This window comes from Numenius arquata, chromosome 9 (genome assembly GCF_964106895.1).
Source record: "Numenius arquata chromosome 9, bNumArq3.hap1.1, whole genome shotgun sequence".
Lineage (NCBI taxonomy): Eukaryota > Metazoa > Chordata > Aves > Charadriiformes > Scolopacidae > Numenius > Numenius arquata.
Window position 1 is genome coordinate 2,958,751 of NC_133584.1, and position 13,295 is coordinate 2,972,045.

Sequence of the window (13,295 nt, forward strand, 5' to 3'; positions counted from 1 at the left end):
ACTGTGCGATGTGCCATTTTCTCAAATGAAAGCCCGGTGTATTTGCAGAGCAGGCAGCAGAAGTATGTGTGATTACCTCACCGGTTCTTTGTACCAAGCATAGACGGAGGCGAATTAGAACTCATCAGCGGGAGGGGTTTTGTTTTCTTCCCAAACAAACCATCAAAGAATCCCAGAGCACGGTTTAAAGTATTCAGACTGCAAATAGACTGAATTTTGCCTGCCTGACCCAGTAAATACTTTTGTATTACTTATAGTGATATTGTTTCAGGAGAGATGCTGGGAAGCATAAACACCCATGTAGAAGATAATGCTCAGTAACCAATCTCAGGCCTTTCATACAGCAGAAAGCTTTACTGAGTAGGACTGTGAGAAAATAGCTGTGTTGACAAAAGCCCAGGTATAGATACAGTTATACAGGCAAAAGAATCTACTTGATGATACATTTTCTTTCCGTTAAGAAATCTATAATAAGATGCATTTGCCTATCTAGCTGCTTTCCATGCCAGGGTTGCAACGTGTGCCAGTGCAGCTCTACCTGCAGACAAAGCATTTTAAGTACAAACAAAGTGAAAGACAGCTAATTAATTATACTGCACGTCTTGGAGCATTAATTTTCATTGTTCCTTATCAATCCTGGGATGGAGGTTACTGATACTGAAAGATTTCATTCCTGATTCTGCAATCTTAGTTCTGTATGTGACACTAAGCCAGGTCATTGATGCCAGTTCGATTACACCATCTGAAAACAAGCAGAGCGATGAGAGCTTGAAGAAAGTGAGAGGAAACAGAGGGAGCCACCTTGGTGCCTGTCTCTCCCGAGGGGCATTGCCTGCATGGGAGGAGATGCACCAGACGGTCATTCCTGGTTTCTGCTGACCGTTACGGTCAGCTTGATACTTTCCAGAGTTTTATGCCAGAAATCTGTTCCCTGGAAAAAATTTGGGGCAGCTCTAATGAAAAAGTGATAGCTTAACAATCCCCAAGATCCTGTTTTCAATTGCAGAGGCATTATATTGCCAATGGAAACAGGCGCTATTCTCCGCCACAGTTCACTGAAACACTCATTTCCAGGGGAAACACATTGGTTCTGACAAAACTTTTGCCAGAAAGCATTCCTCTCCTTTAGAATACGGTGTAAGGGGTGAGAAAGAGGGACAGGGATGTGAAAATAAAGAACTCAGTGGCTAGGGCTGCTCTTCTAGAAAGTCAAGCACTGGTTCACGTCTTTGGTGTGACTTGGACATTGCAGGGATGCGAGTCCCATGTTCCCAGGCTCTTGGCTATTGTAGGATGGGTAACACTGCACTCTCCCTTTTCTTGTTTGTTTGTTTGTGTTTTTTTTTCTTTTTGTGAGAGTTATTGGCTACTTCCTGATATAAGACAGGAACATTTTGAATCTTTAATAACTGTTGTTTGCAGGAAATTCTGCTGTCTCACTCATGTTTTATTGGAAATCTGCCTATTCTCTGTGTCTCTTCTGTACTGTAATGGGTATTTTGGTGTGACACAACAAAATTCGTTACTACTTTTTGCAACTGCTTCAAGCTGGAAGCTCCTGTTTGACAGACGTTTCTGTGGAATTAGCTGAATTGTGCAGCAAAGAGGTTTTATGTTTGCGCTCAGTGTAGCAGGGAAGGTAAAGGTTATCACCACCACAGGACGCGGGGAGGAGTGGTCACTCCTCCGAGCTGCCTCTGTAGCTCTACTGATGGTGTTTGGTGAAGCAAATCTGCTGCAAATTACAGCGTGTGGTTATAGATCAATTTATGCTCCTGCCTGCTGCCAGCAACGTGCTGTGCACGAATGGAGCTAACTTGGTAAACATGCACTCTAGTAACAGAAAATAACCAAGTGGTGTTGAAAGGAATAATTAATTAATGTTTGTAAAGCACTTAGAAGCTGAAAAGCACCTTATTAGTGCTAAGTGTTCACAGGCCTAGCTTTCTCATCAGAAGTTAAAGTTGTCGTCTTTGTTAGTCTTTAACTGAACAAAACATTAAGGGTAAAAAGCCTTTGTATCTAATGTCCTCAGTCAGGTGGTTTTGTGCCTGGCAGTCATTAAGATGCAGCAAGTAAACAAGAAGAACCTATAAACGGCATGAATCAGCTCGTTTCCACTGATGCCAGCAGAATCAAGTTGATTTACATTAGCTGAAGATCAACAATGGAAAATCCAAAACACAGCTCCTCTTCTTGCCGACCGGGGCTCAGTCAGAGCCGGGGACTGGTTTATTCACTGCAGCTCCCACCTTTTCGAGCCCAGCTGCCAGGAATGAATACAAAACTGTATCAGGGCACAGGCCTCCCTGTGCAGCCAGGCGGACAAATTGAATGGCTCAGATTTGCTATCTGGGGCAGCCAGCACACTAAATGAACAGCCTCTTGGTGCTAGAGAGCAGGAATCCTATTTATCAGGTGTGCTACGTAGGACTGAAGGGTGACACCTATGTCTGACCCCGGTTCGAGAGCTCAGAACATGGAGAATAAGCATCTGTGCCTTTAGTTTCAAAGAGCCTTGGCTCCCTCAAAAAAAACCCAACACAACAACAAAACCAAGTCTTCATGATGCAGGGGTCACCAGCTGAAGTGTGGATTTACTTGGGAGGCTAAAAGAGCTATGAGCCACCCAGAAGAGGACCATCAGGGGAGACGTGAATGATCCCGGCGCTGTAATACAGCCACACAGCCCCGGCCAGCCCTCCTCTCTCAACGCTGCCGTCTGTGGCATTGAACCCTCTCTGCAGTCATCTAAAGGCTGATCTGCTCCTCTGGGTAATTTGCAGTCCATAGTCAATATCCTTATCTGCCTAAGAGGGTGTTAATCCACATATCACTCTCTCTAAATAGTACCTAAATCTTGGATGTTGTGGGAGCAGGAGAAGGAGGGGAGGAGGGGAGACAATCTTGTGGAAAACAGGGCACTGCAGAAAAGACTAATTGGCCAGAGAGCACAGAAAAAGCCATTGATTGCACTGGCCTGTCCACCAGAGCACACACTTTTAAGATTATCATATGCCTTTACCAGACAAGTCTCCTTTCTTCAGCCAGAAATTTTGTCAGGCTAAATTTGATGATGTTGGGCATCTGTTCCATATTTATGAGTGTCCGGTAGCTCATGCTGACCTTCCAGATTAATTGAAACCCTGAAGATGTGCCCATACGGTGCACGAGTAGTATGTCCAAGTATACATCCCATGCATCCCATGCAGTCACTGGCAGTAGGTCTGGGGGAGAGTGAATCCAGTCTTTGATCTCTTTGGTGTTTCTTCTCACAGCAGATCAGTGGCTTTTTTTTTTTTTTTTTTTTTCTGCTGGATTAATTGGCAGAATAAGAAAGGTTACCTGCCAAGCAAATCCAATTATTCAGCCCTTGCTGGTCTTGAATTAAGCTCCATGGTTGATAAAGGGTCACAGTTAGAGAGAATTAAAATAAGCCATCAGGACAACAGATATTCTGGTTTTCCAATCTCTGCACCAGCCTAGGGCAGAGTATGTTTGGCTCACTTCAGTTGTAGTGCTGGAACACAGTGGGCCAGAATACCTCTTCATAACAATTTTGGAAGAGCTAAGTGTTACTAAGGTTGGCTAATAGTTATCTTTGTAATTAGCCATCTGTTATAGATGCATTTATTGAATCTGAGAGGGGCCAGAACCCTTGCATGTCCTCCTTGCTCCTAACTTTGCTTGAGTTCACCAGAGTGAGCTTTGTGCAAAACCCATAAAGAATAAAAAAAAAGTGCTTCTTTAAAAGAGCAATTCTTTTTTAAAAAAAAGTGGTTGCACCATAAATGGCAAATATCATAACATTTTGTCGTTTCTTGACTTCATCAAGAGCACAGGCTTTGGAGCACTTGAGAATGTATTTGGAGGTTGGAGTAGGAAACTGAGGTCTCTCAAAGGTCCAGGCAAGACTCTGTGGAGATTCTCACCTGAGACACAGAACTGGTAGCACTCACTCATAGACCTACTGCACCTGATGACCTGATGTTGTCTGTATATACCTTATAAAGGTCATCAAAACTCATACCTGAGACTTGTCAAGTCAATCAGAGGAAGACTGAGCTTATGAAATGGGACAGCTAAACTGTGGTTACTTTCTACTCCATCGTTATTTGAATGCCTATCAGAAAAAACTGAAAGAAGTAGACACGTGTTTAAATTGTGCTCGATTCCTAAATGTTGGAATAATAGCCTCCCCTAATCCTATTCCTAGGCAAACACAAACATTTTTGTCTTTGCCTTTAATCTCTTGTCCTCTCAAATTCACGTATATTAAAGACTTTGATATATACACGCAAACATACACGTTATTTTATCTTATTAGGATTTCAGTCTTGTCTGTGATCTCATGAATAATTTTAATGATCTGTGTAGATCCTGGTAACCTACTGTCCCATGTATCCATAGCTATAGGAGGGAAAAGTCCGTGTCAAATAGATACCCTGTGTCTATTGTCAGCAAAATTAACCAGGCTAAGAAATTTAAGATAGCCAAAGGCTTTGTTACTATAGGTTTCTGAATCCAGAGGCCAGAGCTGAAGTGATTTGGGTGAAATACTCAAAGAATCCAGCACAGATAAATGACCCAACAGAAAGTTCCACAGGTGTCAAGGCAGAAAGTGAATGTATGGTAATTAATTCTTTCTCCTAGAATATATACCGCTAATTGACTTGGCGGCAGTATCATTACCATGATTCATAGGCCCATAGATTTTAGGCCAGAAGAAACCATGATGATAATCTAGTCCTACTGTCTGCATAGCAAAGACCACAGAACCTCATCCAGTGGTTGCTGCATCAGCTCTCTAATTTCTGCTTGAATTACTGTGGTTTTTTTTAAAGCCATCTGATGCTTATTAAAAGACTACGTGATAGAAAATCTACCAGGTACTTGGGTAAGTAGCTCTAAAGGTAATTTTATCTTTGAAATTTGCAACTTATTTTTGGTATAATATTTACCTTGATATTTCCATAGGATTGGTCTTTTTTTGGTCTAAACGTATCCCAGAAATATTAAGAAAACTCTCAGATAAAAGATTCTTTTCTTTTTCCTTTTTTTTTCTAGTGTTAAAGGTATGTGTAGAGTTTATGGTAATCTCCCTACTGTATTAGTAATATCTTTAATGTATCATTGAAGCTTGATCTCCTTTTTTCCTTCTTTCTATCCTCCCTCTCACTTTTCTCCTTGCGTCCCCCACCAAAAAAAAAAAAAGCAAATTAAAAAGGGGGGGGAAAGGTGGCAGACAAAATTCACAATTAAACTGAGGAATTTTAAAATATGCAGAATGTTCGGGGACACATCTAATGATAGGCAGATACTGACATTCCTGTGGTCCTGGATAAAATGTGCAGTTTTTTTGTTTTATGACCCCACCTGTTTCCCTCCAACACATCCCTCTCCTCCTCTCGTTCCCTAATATTCCCCCTGAGCCCAATTTACCTGATTTGTAGAACATGTGAGGATTGCTTAGGTAGATCATATCAATGACAACGCAGTGACATAAACAACTAGACAAGGTGTCACACGGCTTTTTTGGAGGGGTAGAGCTTGCCTTTTTTACAGGCAATATTTCAACAAGTCACCAGCACTACAGGAGCTGTGCCCCCTCCTCACTCCATAACCAACATCAGATATTCTGAGACAAACACTTACCATTCTTCACTCCTCTGAGTACCCTTGTATCCACCAGAATAATTTCATTGATTTAAACAGGACCTAAAGAGCCAAAACCTGGTACACCTTTGGCATTGACCAAATCCTTATCCTGTGAAGGCAGTGTCAAAACACCCATTGATTGTAACTGAATAAACATTTTGCTGTCTGTGAAATTCCTATAAATTACTTATGATATATTTAGAGCACTTATAACAAAAGTTCATCTAAACACGAGGCTTTTGAAGTTAATCCAAGGTAGACTCAGTGCATGAAATGAAGCAGTTCAGCTCTCAAGTATGTGTCCAGCTCTGGAGTCCTCAACACAGAAAGGACATGGACCTGTTGGAATGGGTCCAGCGGAGGGCCACGAAGATGTTCAGAGGGATGGAGCACCTCCCCTACGAAGACAGGCTGAGAGAGCTGGGGTTGTTCAGCCTGGAGAAGAGCAGGCTCCAGGGAGACCTCATAGCAGCCTTCCAATATCTGAAGGGAGCCTACAGGAGAGCCAGAGAGGGACTCTTTGTCAGGAAATGTAGTGACAGGACAAGGGGTAATGGTTTTAAATTGGAAGAGGGGAGATTTAGATTAGATATTAGGAGGAAATTCCTTACTGTGAGGGTGGTGAAGCACTGGAACAGGTTGCCCAGAGAAGCTGTGGCTGCCCCATCCCTGGAGGGGTTCAAGGCCAGGCTGGGTGGGGCTTTGAGCAACCTGGTCTGGTGGGAGGTGTCCCTGCCCATGGCAGGGGGGTTGGAACTTGATGATCTTTACGGTCCCTTCCAACTCTAACCATTCTATGATTCTATGATACAGGGATCCAGATGAGCCAGTAGTCATAAAGATGTTATTTCATGATCATATCACCTATCTGTCTAATCTGTGAATGAAGTACTAACTGCCATCCACTTTCAGAAGCTGGGAAAAAACACATTGAGTTCCCAGAGGTGCAAGCGGACTTTTTTGTATTTATAAGTAAGTCAACAACAAGCTGATGTGATTAAACAGTGACTCCATCACTGACTTGGCCCTGTTCTTTTCTCCATCTGGTAGCTAGGCAGGCAGATTAAATTTATGCCATGTGTTTATTTTTCCTGTAACAATATGAGTTGCATTTATATTTCTAGTCACTATGAGGTGGTAACAACCTTACAAAATATATTGATTCACGTTAAAAAATGAGGAGTTAGCAGGGACACAATGACATGCCACCCAACGCACAATGTTTTATTTAAAAGAAATGGCAGCACACCATATTTTTTATTAAAAAAATCTCAATTACAGACCTTAAAGAAAATTAAATTTATAGTTGAGCTCAGACTTTTGAAGCTACCAGTTGTTTCCTGGAAGTGCCTTTGAAATGAGTTTTGGGAAATCATTTTAGTATTGACTTGGGCCATAATGGTTGGCTGTTGCTTTTTTGTATAAGATTGATTAAATTACTCTGAACAAGCTCCAAGTCCATGTCCTTCTCTGAGGCCAATTGTGAATATGACCATAATACACTCTCTAAAAAATATTTCACAAAGTAAATAATCTCTAAACCTGGAAGCATGTCATTGCACTCTTGCAAGAATAAGCAGATGAATTTGGTTCCTTGTCTCAACATACATCCCTTCTTCCTTTTATACCACACACTTTCTCTGGTTTTAAAAGGCTGGGGTTATTTTCTTCTACACACTACAATAAGAGATAATTTTGACTAAGAAAGAAGTGACTAAGAAATAAGTGTATTGGCAGTAATAAGAATTGGCAGTTGTACTCCTGATTTCAGCCTTTATCTGCCTTTCTGAAATGTAGGACCCCTCTAGTTATTTCTTCATACTTCAGTAAACTCAAGTGAAATTAGGGCCACTTTATAGTGGGCTCTATACAAGCACATGGGAATGAATGCTCTAAATCTAAAAAAAGCTTTGAAAATAAATGCCAAATATGCAAACTCCATAAACAGAGAGGTAAAAGGACTTATGCACAGCTGCTGACTGTGCCTGGACTGGAGGCAGAAGCAGAACCCAGGTCTTGAGAGACCTATGCCAGTGTCCCATCCAGTGAACTCTGCTGCTTCTTGGTTACCTGAGTTGAGACAGCTCCCAAACCCCTGGCTGGTCTGAGTTTTTTAAAAAAACAGGGTACGTACTTTAAAAGGCAAAATTAAAAGCCAGTAAGATATATCTCCTGGAATGCCACCAAGAGGTAACTGGTGCATGTGTCACACAAAATCAGAAGCAAGGCAAGGCAGACAGCAGGAAATGGTGAAAAAATAGGAGCAAGAGAAAGAAAACAGTAGAGGGTTTGGGGAGGAATTTAGCATACACTGGCATGCACTCTGCATTCATGATACAGAGAAAAAACGACAGTTTTGGGGGTACAACCTTCCAAAGGACAGCCCGCTGCACTTCCCCAATCTCCTGAGTTCTCCTCTGAGGTGGAGGAGGTGAGTTGGGGAGCAAAACTCCCCTAATAAAATCTTATTAAATAAGAGTAAAGATTGCCAGGGATCATGGCCCTATGATACTCTTAGGGAGGATTTCAATTTCCTTGGCATTAGTTTCCATGCCAGGCGGTCCTGCACTGAGTTTTTAGGCCATAAGATCTGGGGAAGTCTTGGTTGACAGGCAGATGAGGTTGGCTCGCAAAGGTTGTGATTTTTGGTTCTTTCTGTTCTTAAGTGTCTTTAACTCCTGCTGACAAGAGTAATCCAGCTCCTCAGAGGTCTTAAGTAATCAGGAATCCTGCAGGGTAGAGGTTAAACTAGCGCTGGAAGAGTGGGTAGCTGCAACGCTCTGTAATTATTTCCATGAACTCTCTCTATCCGGTCCTTTGTTGTTCAAGGCAAAAATATTTGGGTACCAAGTCCTGGAGGGAACTGCCAAAATGCTCCTCCATTCCTTGCTCTACATGTAGTCTTCTTTAGATCTTTAGCTTAGAAAGAAAACTAGTTTGCTCCTTGAATTGTTCAAAGCATGAGGGATGATTTAGTTGAGTGAATGTGGAAAGATGTAGCAGCCTGTGTCAGATTTTTCTTGTTGATAATTATTTATTTATTTATTTGTGTTGATTTTCTACCTTGGGTAGGGAGAGAAAAATCTTATAATTCACTGCCTCAAATTTGACCTGTAATAGACTTTTTTGGTTTTTCCCCCCTCTTTGCTTTCTGGTTTCTTTGAGCTTCAGAAAAGACAAGATATTTTCTCCTGGTAAATGTGCTGGTTCATTTTGTATTAATTTGAATACCTTACTGACAAACTGAATTTACTGCTGCCCCACAAACAAGGTAGATATGAATGATCCCTCTTGCAGCTGCTTTCTTGGTGAAATTTTAAATGCAGTTTGCTATAAATGGAATCTCACTTAAAGCAATAATTAGTATTTCAGTCTGTTTAAAATAACACTTTAATTACGTGTAGTAATTCTAAGACTTGAAGAATATCCCTTCAGGTATCATAGTGTTATTTTAGATGTTCTGCTTAAATACCTAAATTCACATTATTCACTAATACTCCCACCTCAGTGGGGTGGCATTCAAGCTCTGTGTGGTGTTGACATATTTTTTTAAACCAAAAAAAACGGAGAAGATACAAAATACAGGAAAAAGGAGGAGTAAAATGGAATCTTACAGCCGATATCTTACTTCACTTAATTTGAATGGTCTTATAGCAAAGCATGTACCAAAAAAGGGGCAGCACTGATGTCCCAAATGGTTAGGGTAGAAGCAGGTGAATATACAAGGCGAATCCTGGACATACGGCACTGAAGACCCAATTGACCAAGGGGAAGAAGATAAACACCATGCAAACATTGGGCCAAATACCACCATATCATAGTTTAAGGCAAGTCTAGATGTGCTGTTGGACAGAGCTGAGAACAGACTTAGTTTTAGCCACCATGTCTTTCCCCTGTCCTTCCACAGGACACAGGTGGAAATGGCACAAGCAGAACTCACCAGGTTCAAGGAGGTGACTTTGAAAACAATTCTTAGTGATTGAACATGCACTAAAGCAAAAACAATTGTTTGCTTTAGGTAAGGCAGGAGCAGCCTCATTGCCGGTGCTGAGGGTGATTTGTACTCCGAAAATAGCCTCGTTTTCTTTGCCTTGTGTCTTGTGCAGAGGCTGTGGCTCCACACGCACTGGGGACTTTATGGCTATGGGGATTTTCTAACTGTAAGCATCTCTGACACCCCAGTTGCACTGTTGCTTTCTCTAGTTCAAGAGCAGATCCTTTTTCAGTAGGTGGTGTGAAAAGAATTATTTATGACTCTTCTTGACCCCACTTTCTTCTATAGACATATTTTCTATAGGAAAGGTTGGAGATGAGACAAGGTTGTTAGATCTTGCTCAAAACCTACTGCTGGGAGAAACTTGACCAACACAGTGAGGCTTCCAAGGTGTAGCTACATTGCTCCCCAAACTGGTTTTAGAGAGAAGGGGTTTTCTTTTTGAAAAAAAAAAAAAAAAAATTGTGTTTTTGTTAAAAATACCTGCTTTGCTTTCTAAAATGTATTTTGCCACAAATATCGCTGTGAAGAAACCCCTGTATTATGGTCAGTGATCACTATAGTGATCCGGATAGGAAAGACAGATGCTTTAATGACATTCTTTAGATGTATTTTTTTTGTTACTGGGGAGCCATATAAATAGAGATGGTGCAACATGGAGCATCCTTTGCTCGGAGCTTGTGCCTGCCATGGGAGATCACCCAGCTCTGTGACTGTGGATAGACAACAGAAAAGCAAAATGAATAGAAATAAGAGGAGGAAAGAGGATAAATGCAGGCAAGAAATGCTCAGGAGAGGTATTGCTAGTTCTTTAAGGGATTTCTAGTTCTTTAAGGGATTTCCAGCACACAGTCTGTAGAAAATTGTTATCCACATTCAAACTGGGCTGAAACTCTTTTCAGGAGCTGTCATCACTAACCAGTAAGCAGCTGGCACCAGCAGCAATCTCCAGGCTGCACCAGAGACTGGGATCAGACACTCAACTAACACACTAACCTTTAGTCTGAGGAAGGACCTAGAGAAGGCTCCCAGGTAATATACTGGATACCTTGTACTTTAGTGCACCTGACAGTGTCCTGATAATAACTACAGCACTGATATAACACATACAGTGTAAAATCACAGAATTGTTTCGGTTGGAAGGGACCTTTAATATCACTGAGTCCAACCATCAACCTAACACTGCCAAATCCACCACTAAACCATGTCCCTCAGCACCACATCCACCGGTCTTTTAAATACCTCCAAGGATGGTCATTCAACCACTTCCCTGGGCAGCCTGGTCCAATGCTTGATAACCCTTTTGGTGAAGAAATTTTTCCTAATATCCAGCCTAAACCTCCCCTGGTGCAACTTGAGGCCATTTCCCCTTGTCCCATCGCTTGTTACTTGGGAGAAGAGACCGACCCCCACCTTGTTACATCCTCCAGGCACTTGTAGAGACTAAGAAGGTCTCCCCTCAGCCTCCTTTTCTCCAGGCTGAACGCCCCCATCTCCCTCAGCTGCTCCTCGTAAGACTTGTTCTCCAGACCCCTCACCAGCTCCGTTGCCCTTCTCTGGACCCGCTCCAGCACCTCAATGTCTTTCTTGCAGTGAAGGGCCCAGAACTGAACACAGCATTTGAGGTGATCAATATGTTCAGAGACATCAACATGTACAGCATAAATACTGCTTGGACCTCTCTCTTGGTGCAAGAAGCATATAAATGATAGCGGTTTAATTTCTGGTTAAGCTATAGCCTATTCTTGGGCAGGAAAAAGCAAGTAAGTGTATTTTGGACGGCAGCTGTGAATGTATCCTATGCTTTTATTCTCCTTTGCCGTGTAGTCATTCACTCTTCAATCTTTCCCCACAACATCCTATTATTTTATTTCCCTAGGCAAAAATCTGTGAGCCTAGCCCAAGTGAATCCCTGGCATTCTCCTTCCTCTTCAGAATTTTCCTTTTTCCAGATAAATGCTTCCCAACTTTACTTATTGTTTTTTTTTTACCCAGCAACTAACATGCCGCTCAGGGTTGCAGCTGGGCAAAATCAAGGTTGCAAAGAATACTCATTTCACATTTAGCTGATGTGTTTGAAAAGATTAATTAACAGGGACCGTGAAGTTGCGCAGCCCAAACACCCACTGAATAAACCACTGAGACATCCAAGAGAGGTTTTTCAAACACTCTACCAAAAGCTAGGGATATTTCCAAATGAGTAGCAGTTCCGTTGTCAGCCTCACAGTTTTTCATTAAAATCAAAATACCTAAATGCTATCAGTATCATTTGAAAGCGTTCTGCCTTAGCACTCGTTGGTTATGACAACCACTATAACAGATCTGTGCTTAATGTTTTGGTCCCAAATCCACCTTAAGTAGAGCCCATAGGAATTATGTTCTTTAATTTGCTTAGATCTAAAGATGGATACTAATTTCATTTCCACCACTGAGGGTACAGGCTTTCCGGTCTTTAGTCAATGCCACTATTAAATACACAAAACAGACATTTTTGAAAAATGAAGAAAAAACCCCCAAAAACCACCCTTTAATGTTGGTTCAAACATTATTATTTTTTTTTTTTTAAATCTAGTAAAGCCTGTCTGGCTTTATTAACTGTGACTGCAAATGCCTTAAAATATGTCAGCAGAGTTACTTTGTTATTGCAGTTAACAGCATTACATGGGATTCAGCATCTAAATCTCTCAGCCGATATTGTGTGTCAGAAGTGTGGGAAAGAATGGCTGGAGAGAATTGTATGGAGCTTATCGTTGTAGGAGGGTGGATGCAATCATAATTCTTGTGTCTTGTCCTTAGCAGTAATGAGAGAGGTTTTCTAGGCTGAGCGGTGAAAAAGAAAGAAGAACAGGCTTTGTTTGACTATTATGGCAAGTGTCAAACCTGGTGAATAATGTAGATAATTTTTTAGACATTTGAAGTGGAGAATAATGTATGACTAATGTCAGTTCCACGCTTGTTGCTCTGTACAAGTGCCATGGAGTTTTTCAAAAGTAAAAACTGGCACAGAACTATGTCTTGAGCAAGGACTGGGTTACAGTTTTTAATCTTGCATTTGTTGCTGTTTGTTTTTAAAAGCCATTTTAAGTACCTCCTAAGCAAAATAAACATTTTGCAATCTTCAGTGTTTTGGAGTAAGTCTGTCCTCAGTTGCGTCTGTAGATATTTAACAGAGTATAGATTAAAAGCATGTGTGGTTATATACTCTTAATATCTCAAGAGTCATTGTCCCTTAGAAATGTCTGTTGGCTTTACCTCAGGGTGATTACATTCACTCTTTTCACCTGAGGTTACAGGTTACAACATAGTATCATATGTAATCACAGAATAATTGGAATGCCTCAAGGACAGACTTGGTGCGATCCTCTTGTACTGAGAAAGGACTGAGAATACTTTGATTACCCTCAACCGATGTTTGTTTAACCTTGTGTTTACCTCAAACGACAGAAACTGTGCCCAGCATGTATTTTCTTGGTAAGCAGTGAAGAGATGGGATCTCAAGGCATCCATACCTTCACTGAGTCCTCTCATCTGCTGCTGTGGCAGCATGGACATCTTCCATCTTCCCAGCAAAGTCTCACCTGGGAAGTGCTGGAGGTACCAGTGTTAAAGTGAATGGGAGCTGGAAGGGCCAAAGCCTCTTCCT